Source organism: Schistocerca piceifrons, chromosome 7 (assembly GCF_021461385.2).
Source record: "Schistocerca piceifrons isolate TAMUIC-IGC-003096 chromosome 7, iqSchPice1.1, whole genome shotgun sequence".
NCBI classification, from domain to species: domain Eukaryota; kingdom Metazoa; phylum Arthropoda; class Insecta; order Orthoptera; family Acrididae; genus Schistocerca; species Schistocerca piceifrons.
Window position 1 is genome coordinate 489,802,222 of NC_060144.1, and position 14,896 is coordinate 489,817,117.

Genomic DNA, 14,896 nt, shown 5'->3' on the forward strand with positions numbered 1-14,896 from the left:
AGGAACGTAAAAGAAAATCAAACACATATGGTCATGAAGTAGTGAGACATGGGTTCTATACTAAATAAGTAGTCCATACACTAATTCCATTTAACTTTGAATTTATGGTAATCAATAGATAACGAACTTACAATGCTCTGAAGGATTTAACATTGATGAAAATAAATCCTTTGACATTTCCAGATACATGTCGCACAATATAGCTTCTCACATAAATCTACTGCTATGCAGTATGGCGCTTTCACATTGCATTAAAATAATATTTTTAAACAATAATAATACGGTAGCAAGACATGCGTGTCCGACGCAAATTATAAGAGACAGAAGAGTGAGTAACTTTCCATCGAGAATGTCTCGTACATCAAAAGAATGTGCAAAAGTGTTCTTCTTTAGTCCGCCTTTCGCGCAATGGCTTTCAAATTCAATAACTCACTGTATCTCTGACTGCGCTTCCACAATAAACATGTCACGTCACAGGACGTTCGTTTTTTAAATTATCGTAATGTTATTTGTTAACTGTAGCTGTTGCCGAGCGACTGCTCGGTTGGTGAATGATTTAAAATGGTAGGGCAATCACACAATGTTACAAGGTCGACAAGAGGTTCGCGAAATTACACCACTTATTACCCGAACCGCCCGTTTCTGAGCGAAAATATCGTTTTAGAATGTGAGGAGTCACTCCAAAATATAATACCATACGACATAAGCGAATGAAAATAAAGTAGACTAATTTCCGCGTCGAACAATCACTTAAGTCAGATACTGTTCGAATAGTAAAAATGGCAACATTAAGTCTTTGAACAAGATCCTGAACGTACGCTTTCCACGACAGTTCACTATCTATCTGAACACCTAGAAATTTGAACTGTTCAGTTTCACTAATCATATGGCCATTCTGTGAAATTAAAACTATAAGCCATGAAGTTATGTCATGAGCTGCTCTATTAGAAACCGAGCCAATGTTGCACACAACATCCTCTACTACCAAGCTAGTGTCATCAGCAAACAGAAATATTTTAGAGTTACCTGTAATACTAGAAAGGGGATATCATTTATATAAATAAGGAACAGGAGTGGCCCTGACCCTGATCCCTGGGGCGCCTCACCCCCCCCCCCCTTTGACCGAACCCCACTCAGACCCCACATCAACTATGAGTGATAACCATCTGGTTATCACTCATAGTCTGCGTGCATCTAATAGATTCTGCTAGTATAGTGGGCAGCAGGTGGGTCACTCTCCAGTCTGCCTAGGTATGATGCAAGGAGTTGTGACAGAGATGCTTGGCATGACGTCATCTCGCTCAGTGATGACATGGCTAGCCTTTTGCCATTGCATCAGTTCCACGACAATAGGTGGGTGAAACATAGGGTCTGCGGTGTCTCCAACGTTCATAGTGCTGTGACTCTTGCCTTTCGTTTACTTGCCAACTCGATTGTAACGTGACAGTGTGCTGCTAAACTGCTCACTACAGCTGAGCTGAATGTATCTGTGGAATAGCGTAGAAAGTCATTCCTCGCTATCCAAGAATTCAGTTTGAAACGTATTTGCTGGATGATACCGGGTGGATATTCTCGCTGTTAAAACAGAAATTTTGTAATGGGTGATGGTTATGTAGCTCAGAACTGAGTTGTGGTACAAACTGGCTAATGGATAAAAATCTCCCACAGGAGAAAAAAGTGTGTTTACGTTATGGTAATGAGGACTCATTCTGTCATGAACACTCGGAGATAAAATGTCCATTGGTCGTGGCACAGTGCCAGCATTACCAGTCCTTAACGTGCCAATAGTGCATGGAAATCCCTTAGTTGCATTGCCCACTCTCGCATCCCAGACTGTGACTCGCTTATGTCATTACGATGAAGTTACTTGCGTTGCTTTCCACCTCTTGCCTCCTGGAGCCTCCTGCTCAGTCTGCAAACCCTCTGTATACCATTCATATCAGTGCCCTGGAGAAAGTGGTCTGTGTGCCCTAGCTGGATGACCCTGAGCGCAGCTGCTGCCAGCTGAGGTGAGCGCCTGCCAGTTGCCCCCCATGGTGGGGTCCTTGTGTCAGTGTGATTCTGCACGGGCCTAAATCGCAGACTCAGTACACAATTCAGTTACAATATTAAGTACAACTTAACCAATATCTCCTTGGAAATTTTGGAAATTTGTGGTAAGTTCCCATAGGACCAAACTGCTGAGGGTCATCGGTCCCTAGGCTTACACACTACTTAATCTAACTTAAACTAACATACGCTAAGGGCAACACACACACCCATGCCCGAGGCAGGACTCGAACCTCTGATGGGGGGAGCCGCGCGAACCGTGTCAAGACACCTCAGACCTCGCGGCTATACAGCGCGGCTATCTTCTTGAGTATGACTTAAAATATGAGTGACTCCTATAGTAACCAATAAATTAAAACAATTACCACACATTCAGCTCCAAGTGTAATGATGAGCAATATAAAATATATGGAGTTCTTTATAACATCAAAAATTATTTGATTTTCACAAAAATATTTATTATTAACTATATAATTGACTGACAGTGCCGCTGACGGTAACATGTTCATCGTATCATTTCTGTCATGTGAGTTTATCATAGCTGAAGTTCCGGCTTAGTACAAGGTAAATGGGTTGATAGTTAATTATTATTGGTCCACATTCCACTCATATCATACTTTAAGTTAGTTAATTTACAATCGTATCAATTCAAGTTATTCGTGTCGATTATGCAAATAAACTATAAGATATAATGATTGACTAAAAAAACTAAGGTGTACTAACTGAGGGTTTTTCCGTTCTGGGATGGTGTTATCCTTACGTATCTACTTGTTACTGTTTCTTTCTAACAGTATCTCCTACATTATAGCTTCATATGCTGAAAGGTTTGCCTATTGACAAAAGATGAAAAACACTATCATAACACAAATAACACACATCAAGTTATTCTATGCCTCTGAAAATACTGCAATTGAAGCAGATCTAAATGCTCATCGTGGTACCCTGCACTCCTCCTGAAAACGCAACTGTATATGTATAATTTATGCTTTGCTTTTCCATTCTCGTTGTAATATAAACCCAGTGTTCTCTATAATCTGTGTCTGCCATAATTATTATTTTTTAAATAATTCATTATCCACTGTGCTTCCTTTCTCCCCTGTAGGCTATTTAAACAACAGAGAAACATCTTTAGTATCCAGTATAGGCCACATCTAATCACACACTATTGCCAGAGGTGGAATTGTTGCAAACTGGTGAATATCTTAATGTACCGCAGCACAACATGTATCCTGTACTCGTGGTTCATCCATGTCATCCCTTGTAATACAAACAACCTCGCTTGCCACCGCAGACTCGAACCAATCGTAATGCTATAAAGAAACTGAACAAACATTTAGCTCAAATGTTCTCTGACATCGAATAGCTGTACGCATGCGATTATTCTTCAGGATGAACGTCCACTCACATCTCTAGCGAGCACTTCAAATCGTCTTCAACGCTTGCTTGACACAGACAAAATACAAGAGTACGTAACCCAACAGTATCTATTGATGACAAGACAGTCATAAAAATTGGAAATACAAAGCACCATTTAGAGATCGGTATTTGTATCTTATTCCATGCAAGAGTTATCTGATATGAGTAACAAATCATGTTCCTAATTTATGTCATACAACTGTGTACGACAATGCTCCACCTGTAACACTTTTACAGCATATTCGTGTACGTCAGACATCTCAATATATTTCTCTACGGTTATGATTTGAATTGAAGCCCGCTGTCCGAGAAATTTTGTCAACGTGACCTACCAGTGCCAGAAAGTCCTTGGACAGTGCCTTCGCTGTGGTAAATGCCATAGCTTTGTACAATGATGTGAGAGTTAAAATCTCAGACATGGGCTCTACTACAACTAATGTGTCATAAAAGCCATAGTGTGTTACTGGCAGAGGTCCCGTTAAGTTTGTGGCCACAAAGTGTCACAGTTTATTTGGCACAATCTGACAGAGAGAAGCCTGCACCACTTGAGTAGTTGTTTCGTCCTTTGAAACGCCTTTCAAATGGGAAGGACCTTCTTTATAATGCAAGCAATGTTGTTGAAGCAACAGAAGGTTTCGAATTTTAAGAAACATTTCTTTAGTCCAAAATGAATATAGCTCAAGTGGGTATACCGTATGACTTTGTTTACCAATTCTTCTGTTATACAGAGGATCCACATTGGATTAGTAACACTTCTGCGATGGAAAAGGAGTATCCTTCTCGCCAATTAAGACTGCCTAATTGTGACTTCATCTCTTTTTCTGCACATTTCTTTAAGCTACCTAAATTCCAAATCCTTGCTTGTTCCTTCTCAATTGCTCTCAGCGACGTGGTAATACAATTTTCAATGGCCATGTTCCTCCGATAAAATTAGCTAAATTGATTATCCTTGTCACCTTCAGTAATTTATTCTTTTAATCCTGTTGGTGAACGACACAGTGCATCAGCTATCACAGTAGTTTCTCCTGGCACATAGTGAATGAGAAGCCAAATGCTTCAAGGAATGGGACACACCTCATCAATCTGTCATGGGTTAATTTAGCCATCAGTAGGAACTCCAGCAGGAGGTCATCTGTGTAAACCCTGGATTTAATATAAAAGAGGAAGTACCGAAACTTCTTAAAGCCAAAAATACGGCTAAAAGCTCGAGTTCTGTAACTGAAGGATTTCTCTCGGTCTTTGATAGCACACGACTACGAAGCGCTGTGGTCTTCTTTACATACTCTTAGTTCTCCTGATCTTCTTGAAAAATCGTAACTATCATTCCTGTCTTCGCACTGTCAGTTGCCATAAGAACATCTACCAACAGTCAGGATGCAAGAGTATCGGAATGATAACTAGCGCATTTTTTTTAATTTTTTTTTTGTTTGACGCCTGAAATATGCTCTTAGCGTCTGCGTCCTACTGCCTGTTAATGCACACAGTCTCGTTGCTGCCAGTGTAAACTTCCTCAAGAATTGTACGTAGAAATTAATGAACCCTAGAGATCCACTTACACTTTTTATGCTTCATTGGGTTCCGTGTGTGTGTGTGTGTGTGTGTGTGTGTGTGTGTGTGTGTGTTGGGGGTTGCAGACGGTCAACGTCGACGTCATCATCGCCCTGACACACATTAAAAGAAAACGGATGTGGACAAACTAAGTAAAGTGGAGGCATACACGCAAAGAAACCGGGAAAAGATGAAAAATGCTGTATAAGAAAATAAAACGTAAGGGATACGAGAAAGGAGCGTCAACGATGCCACGGGGAATTGGCAGTGGCTGGCCAATTACGTAAAATCTGTCGAGGCAGTCACCCTGTGAATAAATCAAGACCCTCTCCCTAAAATATTGGTAAAAAAGTCGGACAAGTCACAGAACTTTAAGACTTTAACCACATTCGTTTGTTCGGTGATACTCCCTCCGCTGTAATGATGTGTCCTAGGAACTTCACCTTGTTTGTCCCAAAGAAGATTTATCTAAATTGGCACTTACACCATGATTCTTTTGAGCACCGTGTAACGCCTTAAGGACTCTAATATCGTCCTTCTACAATTCTTTCGCAATCAGCAGATCTGTGACGTAATGTATTATCTCTCGTTTCACAGACTCATCAAGTAGTCCGTTTAGCCCCCACATAAATGCAGCTAAAGGTTTATTCTGTCTCTAGGGTGGATGTCGAAACCGACAAGACTGATCGAATGGGAGAAATGCAGTGCATGTGAAGGAAAAAGGATGCCAGAAACTTGATCTTACATCTCTAGATGAGAATATTTTTCTCCCTGTGAAATCATTGCAACTGTTCTTCAAGTTTATCCTGCCTGTCTGTTTCGATGATATTAACTTGCCTTGAATCAAGTACGAGGCACACAGACCAGTCTCTCTTTTCGACAACTCGTAGAGGGCTATAATAGGTAGAAATCGCATATTCAATCATCCATCTTTTAATATTCGTACTATTTCTTGGGCCACCTTAAGCCTGTAAGCAAGTGAAATGGCTTAAGGTGGTACAAAAAATTTACAGTGGTCTTTCATCTTTAAAGCAAACTGGAAATTGCTGAAGGAGCCATCTCAGTTGTTGAGTAATATTTCCTTCAATGCTTCCCTATCTTTAGTAGCGATGTTTGTAACCTGAATACTCTTTCGTTGATGGCCTGAACATATTTCTTGTTTTATCATCTCTTCCCCCACCCCCCACCCCCTTTCCCTCTTCCGATTTGTAGACATTCCCTGACATTCTTCTTGTTCCATGCATAGTTATAATAGGTTATATTTTATTTACGCCTACAATAATTGAATCAGTCGTTAGTTTAGGGACCACAAGGAAATTTCCTATCAGTGTGTGTCCTTGGCACACCAGTTCGAACTCCAGTTATCTGTTTATTTCCGTAACTTTCTCCATCGGAACCTTTTATTCTAGTCTACCTTATGATGAAATAGTCGTGTGGCATTGTTGGCCGGGAGGCCTCATGCGGGGAAGTTCGGCCGCCGTATTGCAAGTTGTTTTTAGTTGACGCCACTTCGGCGGCTTGCGTGCGTCAATGATGATGAAATGATGGTGAAGAACACACTACACGCAGTCATCACGAGACAGAGAAAATCCCTGACCCCGCCGGGAATCGAACCCGGGACCCCGTGCGCGGGAAGCGAGAACGCTACCGCAAGACAACGAGCTGCGGACTACTCTTATGATAATACCGACCTACTGAAGTTTTCTGCGCGTCTGTCGAAAGTGGTTTCAGCTGTCGTTGAAATTTGGTTCCCATCGTCCAAAATACTTCACAGTTCTATTTCTCCTTTCATGACTTTAATCACAGGACGGATGTCCTTCATCGTTGCCATCGTTTACTCTCCTAATAGTACATCTGAAATGTAATCATACTGTATAACATTTACATGGGTAGTTCCAATTTATATGGCAGGTGTAAAATCAGCTTCTTTCATGTTTTCTTGTAGTCGATGCCAAGTTGGACTGCTTCCGTGCTGGACATGAACCATCCAGAAGTTGTTAGCCGCGCTGACGGAAAAGTGCAACGCCCCACCACTAGTACTCCTTATTGACCTTGTGGCCAACATTGGAGCGCGTTGCAAGGCTTGCATTGCCGTCTATGATGAGCACACAGCCTGTTAAGAAACATGTCCTGCCTTTTGTAATGTCCAGGGGATTATCAAAAATCGTGGTGACTTCAGTGTTGTTATTGCCTTTGTATAAAAGTCTCATTTCTGTTCGTCTCGCTGCGTATTTCTTTCAGTTACCTTCTGTACTATACTGTAGCAGTTATATTTATGCGTGACTGAATTTCGATGACCTCTGCCCGACCTATGCTCCTATCACTTGTCACATCATCATAAATTAATCTTTGGCTATTATTGTTATTCCTGTGACCGTTCTACCTGCCTTTCTGTAGTCCATAAATGTTACTCCTCAACTTGTTCCAACGTCTATTTCGTGGTTTATTATTCCACCAATGCTTTCTGCCTCCTGTTATACCTTGAAAGTAATCGCCACTGCCTGAGGATCCGTTCCTGCTATGGTAATTTTTAGTGTTCTGATAAAGCGACAGTTAGTTAAAGTGGCTCTCATGATCACGCCTTCCTTCCCTGCTACTTTGCTCGTTGAATGCAAATTACAATTCACGCAGTGTGTTCCGAAATGTGCTTATATTTTCATTGAAAATTCTTGCTAACACTTGCTGATAATGTGTAGCAGTACCTAACGATTTCGCTGGGAGTGCACGACACATATTGGAACTCGTTCTTGTTTACCACTGCATCCAGGGATTTCTCCAGGCTTTTGAAACCTAATCCCACATATATCTTAGTCAATTACCATTTCATGTTTACTTCTCTCTAGAGTCTCCAGTGAACAGTAGTTCACCAAGAATCCGTCTCTAAACTCTTTGTATGAACTACACATAATTGCTATGCCTCTCATATTTTCTGCTACTGTTCGTTCGATGCACACCCATACAAATTCTAGTTTGTATACCAATGACCAAGATGGAGGTATTAATAAATCAAACTGGAAAATACAAGTTTTGGGGTGAAGCATATTCCTTTCATCTTTAGAATTTTGGAACTTCCATACTTGCATGAAAGGTTTGTAACCAAACAGCACTTCCACACTTGCATGTTCTCTTGAGTGTCGTTTCCATTCTTGTCACTCCATCCTGTCTGGGTTCATTGTCAGAATTCTCACAATTTCTAAGTCTACAATTACATTCACTTTCATTGTGATCATGACTTTTACTCAACTGCACACAGCTCTTCCAGTCACTCTGGCTAATCTCCTAAAGCGGACCTGAGCTTCCGTTGCAGTTTAATGCGATTCTCATATGTCTCCTCGGTTCTCTTCTGCTGCTGTATGTTGATATTTTCTTGCTGGTTCTAGAATGTGAGAAGGGTCTGTACTTATCATATTTCTGTTGTAGGTACCGCAATTGACATATTCGACCCTGCACTTTGTTTCTGAATTTGACATTCTACTTTCTCACGATGCTCATTTAAAGTGAATTGTCTCTTCTTCTCACTTTTGTCTTATTCACCTCTTTCTCTTGACACATCTCATGTTTTCGGCTCTGTTTCCTGTTTTCGTTATCGCATCACGACTTTTCTTAAGCGTTTGCTCATAATATTATTTCGCTTTTAATGCTACATACCTGGCTTCTTGTGCTTCGTTCTTTCACCTTTGAGCAATTTCCTTTGTTTCCTCTGTCAGTTTCCGAATTTGCTTCAGAACATCATTTTGTAACTTCTTTACATGTCCTTATTTTCTTTCCAAATTGCTTTCAATGATTATATTAAATGAAAAATGTCATTGTCTATTTCACTACCTCTGTCTAGTGAAAGTGATAGTGAACCTGACAGAGTAACATGTCTCACTGACTGACTTGGCTTCCCACTCTTTTCTTCCTTGCAATTATGAATTATCACCACTACTTCTACATATTGTTGTGTGACCTCATTTTCATCTTCATGGTTAGTACAGTTTGCTGTATTGTCCTCATTTCATTGGTGTGCTTTCCCTTATACTACCTTCGTTTTTGCTATCGACTGGGCATGAGTGTTCCATGGGATAAATTGTCTGTTCCTCTCCTAACTCACACAGACCTGTGGCTTTACTTTGTTCCCTCATGTTATCTGTTTTATTTTTCTCTAACCTAATTCAAGTTGTGCTTTGTTTTGTGTCCACATTCAAAGTCGAATGCTTAGAAAAACTTGAAATCCAGGCAACGGAACCTTACTACAACTAATATCTGCGTATTCTCATCATAGGCTGTCACAGATCCCCCCAACATAATATATACCTATCCAAAATTTAGTAAAGTGACTTGCAGGGCCGATAAGCAATAAGACATCGAGAAAATCTACCAAATCATGAACAGAAGCTAAAGAGAAATATAATTAGAAGTGTAACTTTTTTGTATCAGCATAGTTCTATAAGCTATCGTGGTACTATATATTGTCTATGGCCAAGTCACGTAAAATGAAGAAGAAATGAATTTATGTGAACCCTGAGACTAATGTTACTGTCTGTTTCCAAGAACATTGAAAAAAAAAAAAAAAAAACATCGTATCCTCGCATGCGTTCATCAATTTATTCGAAATTCTTTCCATGTAAGAATATTTACCCTGACACAGAAGGTTATTTAAGAGCGAGACAAGCCTTTAAGATCTAAGCCTTGGAATGGAATGGGCATCACGAAGAATTTATGGCTCTAGCTATGGATCCTAAAGTGTAAAATTACAAAGAAATAAATGTAATATGAACGGAAGGTGTTAAAATTAAACGAATTTGATTATGAAAGAGTATCAATTGACTTTGCAGCTGCCTCCTATGTGAATTCCACCAAGTAAACTTAATCTACAGTACAGGACGAGGGTCAATCTTCCATCAACACAAAATCTGGACTCCCACTTGTACGCTAAGATGCGTGAAAACTTTGCAAGCCTATCCATCTCTGAACTAACGCTGCTAATATGTACAAGATGCACACACCTCCCCGTCTTCCACTGAATTCCAAGATGTTTAGCTGAACCGTACAGCCTACTATTTCTTACCACCAAAACAGGACATGCGAGGCCAGTCAGCTGGCCAATCAGACGCCAATGGCGATGGTCTTTCATGCACAAAAAAGCCGCCAACAAAAAGACCAATGACTTTTCGATCCACCCTTGTTCTTCCAAAAAGTTGCGACTTCTCCCCCATCTCCGTGGTGTCACAACTATTTTTCCCAATCTCTCATTTTCACGGCCAGCAATTAGCCTTTTATCAGAGGTACTCTGAAAGAAAATAACTGCACTCAAAGCTAGGCTCTTATTTTTCTGCAAGTCATGTTTCTTTAGGAGAGTGTAAGATTGTTATCTACTGAAGGCAGTCTTCAGAACGCGAGAAAGCGCTGACATCCCTCTGATAGTCCGTTCGCTGTCTGAAACTCGTCTGTGGGGCAGAACTTGGTTGTAAACGCACAACAGCTGACACCCGCCCTGGGTGGCTCAGCTTCGCGACTTCAGAGGCTCCCCACCAGTGCCAATGCCAGGGGCCGCTTTTTTCGTTATGTTGGTCACTGCCTTCCCGTCCCAGATCCAGTATGCTTCCCGTTACCACGCACTCACAGAAAGCATATAGAAAAACAAGAAGACCTGCGCCGTGTTAAAAGTATCTCATATGCAAGGTAGAAGTCAGTGCGTACAACCCTTGTAATCCAGTACACTTGAATACAACATTATTATCCTATTCTCCTCTATCATTATCCTCTAATTAGTGTATTATTCACATGTTAAATAAAAAGGGCATGCAAAATTGCTTGCTGATTTTCATACTAAATGACCTATGGTCCAGATATTAAGTGGATAAGAAGAGTTCTTTTGGTCTAGAGTCCATGTTTAAGGGGTGTGTAAGGAAATGCAGCAAACGGCCACACAGATAATATAGTTCGCACTGGACTAGTGACGATGTTGGGTGGCTTTCAAGTTGAGCAGGCCGGGCGACACAAGAGCTCACGGCTCCAGCCACCAGTAAAATTTGGGACAGGTGACCTTCTTGCCTCCTAGGAACTGTCTTGGTGTGAATTGCGCAAACTGTTAGATGAAAGTGATGATATCCAATTGCCTAATGTTGTTTTCTGTATTTTAACCAAAACTCTACACAGTGGCCTGTATACAAAAGCTGCATATTAGATATCTGCAAGTTCTAATTTGCGTTATCTTCAGTATACCTGTTCGCAAAATGCAGTGCACTTGTAAGATATCCGTAACCACTCCTAGACCAAATGGTGAAGACCGCTCTTCGTCGTGTACGTCAAAACTGCCCCTAAAACTTTAACTGCAATGCTTTCATGACCAAATAACGTCTCGTAAGGTCCATTTTTGACAGTCTGGTAGAAAAGAAAGTCGCATGGTGCTAGATCTGGAGTCTAAAGTCAACGGGATATCACAGAAACCCCTTTTATAATCAAAAGTCCACCACAGTTTAGGCTACATAAGGCTTCCACCACCCTACAGATTCTTCCCTCTACATTGGCATGTGATCTTCCCTCAGTTGGCGCAGGATCTACCTCTAGTGTGCTGAAGTGACTGCTGTACTTCTTGAAACAGTATAAGTGTACCCTATACTAGTTTAACTAACGAATGTGATGACTGTGGCCTTATTGGCATTCTAGGCGCTACAGTCTGGAACCGCGCGACCGCTACGGTCGCAGGTTCGAATCCTGCCTCGGGCATGGATGTGTGTGATGTCCTTAGGTTAGTTAGGTTTAAGTAGTTCTAAGTTCTAGGGGACTGATGACCACATCAGTTGAGTCCCATAGTGCTCGGAGCCATTTCAACCATTTGAACCTTTTGGCAACTATTGGACACCCTTGCTTTTTGGCGCTGGTTGACGATGTTACACTGACTCTGTGGCTCCGTTTCCTTTCTGGGTTCTAGCGAAACACCAACATTTTATCTGCAGTGATGATGCTTTTCGATCATGTAAGAACCTCGCCCTAATCTTAGTTTTCAATAATGGCACACATCAACACCATTTCGATTTCGCTCCGGGGTAACCAGTTGTAGTATTCAATATTGCCACAGTCCAGGCATTTGCAAAAATGCGTGCAAGTTGTTTGATAGTGGGACGTGGCTGCACAGGTATCGATTGTTGTGCTTGTGACAGGCCCGCCTTCATCTCCTTGCACCTAGCAACTTTCCCAGCAGTCTGGAAACGCTTTGTGTCAACGAAAACCGGTTCGGCGAGAAATAGCAGGCTGACGAAAAGCTTTCTTCAACTCAGTCCACAAAAGCATTTACATTATCTAATGTCCGCCCCCATAGCTGAGTGATCAGCGTGACGGATTGCCGTCCTACGGGCCCGGGTTCGACTCCCGGCTGTGTCGGGGATTTTCTCCGCTCAGGGACTAGGTGTCGTGTTGTCTTCATCATCATTTCACCCCCATCCGGCGCGCAGGCCGCCCAATGTGGCGTCGAATGTAATAAGACCTGTACCAAGGCGGCCGGACCTGCCCCGCAAGGGGCTTCCCGGCCAATGACACCAAACGCTCATTTCCGTTCCATTATCTAATCAAAAGTGCCGGAAAAACTATTTAGTTGACACTAATGTGGGGTGAGATGAGTCTTCGCCTTTATGACAGCATCAACTCTGCTGAAGACACTTTCAATGAAGTGACTGAATGCCTGTGGAGAAATGCTGGCCCGTTCTTCCTCAAAAGCCGAAACCAGAGAAGATAGTGATGTTGGACGCTACAGTTTGGAGCGAAGTCGATGTTATAGTTCATCCCAAAGATGTTCTGCCCAGTTCATGACGGAAATGTTATTGTCCACAAAGCACTGCCTCAATGATGCTGCTCCATGACAGAGTGCATTGTTATGATGATACAATCATCGTCTCCGAACTGTTCCTGTACCGAACGCAGTACCCAATGTTGTAGATTGTATTCATACTCTTTCTCGTTTAGCGTTTTCCTAAGCGTGACAGGTGAACCACAGCCTAACAATGAAAAACCGCTGCAATACCGTGACGCTCGCCCATATTTCACTGCTCTCACTACACACAACGGTAGGTAACGGCCTGCGGGCTTTCACCAAATACAGAGGGTATAGCGTGCTTCATCACTCTGAATTACTCGTTGCCAGTCACTCACTGTCCAGCGGCGTCTGTTTATCCCTTCCTTTCTGTGGTTATTAATTACTATTATTATTAAGTGAAACACAAGAAAGGGATATATATATATATATATATATATATATATATATATATATGAAATGATTCTTTCTGCTCCGGCTGTGGTGATGCGTTACACACACACACACACACACACTCTCACACACACACAAATTAAATACGGCGCGTAATGGCGGCCAATTGTTGCCAGTCAAAGATCACCGCTGCTCGCTTCACAGAGACTGAAAAAATGCTAAATAACTTCTTGCAATTATTAATTCAGGAAGAATTGTTTGCATGGATTCTTTCAGTAACACAATGCACTCACTTTTTGTAAATATATTTCCACTAAGCACAGAATACACACTTGAATTATTCGCTACGTACGAGAACATATAGAACAAAAGCTATCGCTTTGCAATAGCAAGCGTACTGACTCGAAGTGATTTTAAATATCTTTTTTCTCTTATATATAATGGCAAAAATAATAATGTTAATTTCGAGAACGTTATGCACTACGATCTCATCTAATATAAATAATGTCTTTTATTTACCTTGCAATCGATATAGTCTTCGTTTGAAGCTAATTTAATACATTTTCATAATTAATTTGTCGTTTATGTCCATATAATATTATTCAGAGTCCTTTTATCATTTACATCAAATGTATCGGCTTGAATATTTCAAAAGGGACACTATACGTCACTCTTTACACCACCTCCAGCGTCGCCTAGCACTAACGACGGAAATGTATGGCCTGTGAGAAGCTACTGGGCTATTGTACCCCACTCGTTTTAACTCCGTGTGCAGACTGTTGTACCTAAACTGGTGTTATCACTTCGGAACTCACAAGTGATTCATTGGAATGAATTCATGCAATTTTTTAACTACCCTCCAGAATCCTCGACTGTCCGTGTACGCCAGTACATGACGTCTACTGGTCTTGGTTTAGCTATGGTCGTTTCTCCACGCTTCCCCTCTACGGTCAAATAACCAACAGTCGACTTGGGCAGCTTTAGAAGCTTTGAGATGTCCTGATGGACTTGTTACTCAGGTCACATGCTATGACTACTCTGCGTTTCAAGTCAGTGAGCTCTCCCCACCTTCTCTTATACTGGTGGGTCCACCTCTGAAGACATCTAATGGTGGATCTCGTATTACATAGGGACGACCGCATACTTTAGATCAGATCCCTTATGTTTACGCTACGGTCGCAGGTTCGAATCCTGCCTCGGGCATGGATGTGTATGATGTTCTTAGGTTAGTTAGGTTTAATTAGTTCTACATTCTAGGCGACTGATGACCTCAGAAGTTAAGTCGCATAGCGCTCAGAGCCATTTGAACCATCTGAACCTTATGTTTAGCTGAACACAATGTTTTATGGCGAAGAGTGGCTCTCGGAAGTTTTAGAGCCGCCAACTCTCCACAGCCATTTCCATTCACTGCTGAAAACGTATGGAGTGGGAAAAACAATACTGTGCGCATCTGCATTGTCTGTCCTGTGGTTTACTCAGATGGCAATAGATCGCTACCGTACTCATTGTACGCAGCTTATGAGGTAGTAGTAGTCTGTACTGAATATTCCTCGTATACGGTATCATAGGTAGCTGTAGGAGGTAGAATTGTAGGGCAAGACAAAGGCTGTTGTACATCCAAGAAATAACTGAGGACGTTTACTTTGAGATGAAGAATTTGGTACAGTAGGGGGAATCGCTGTTAGTCGCATCACACAG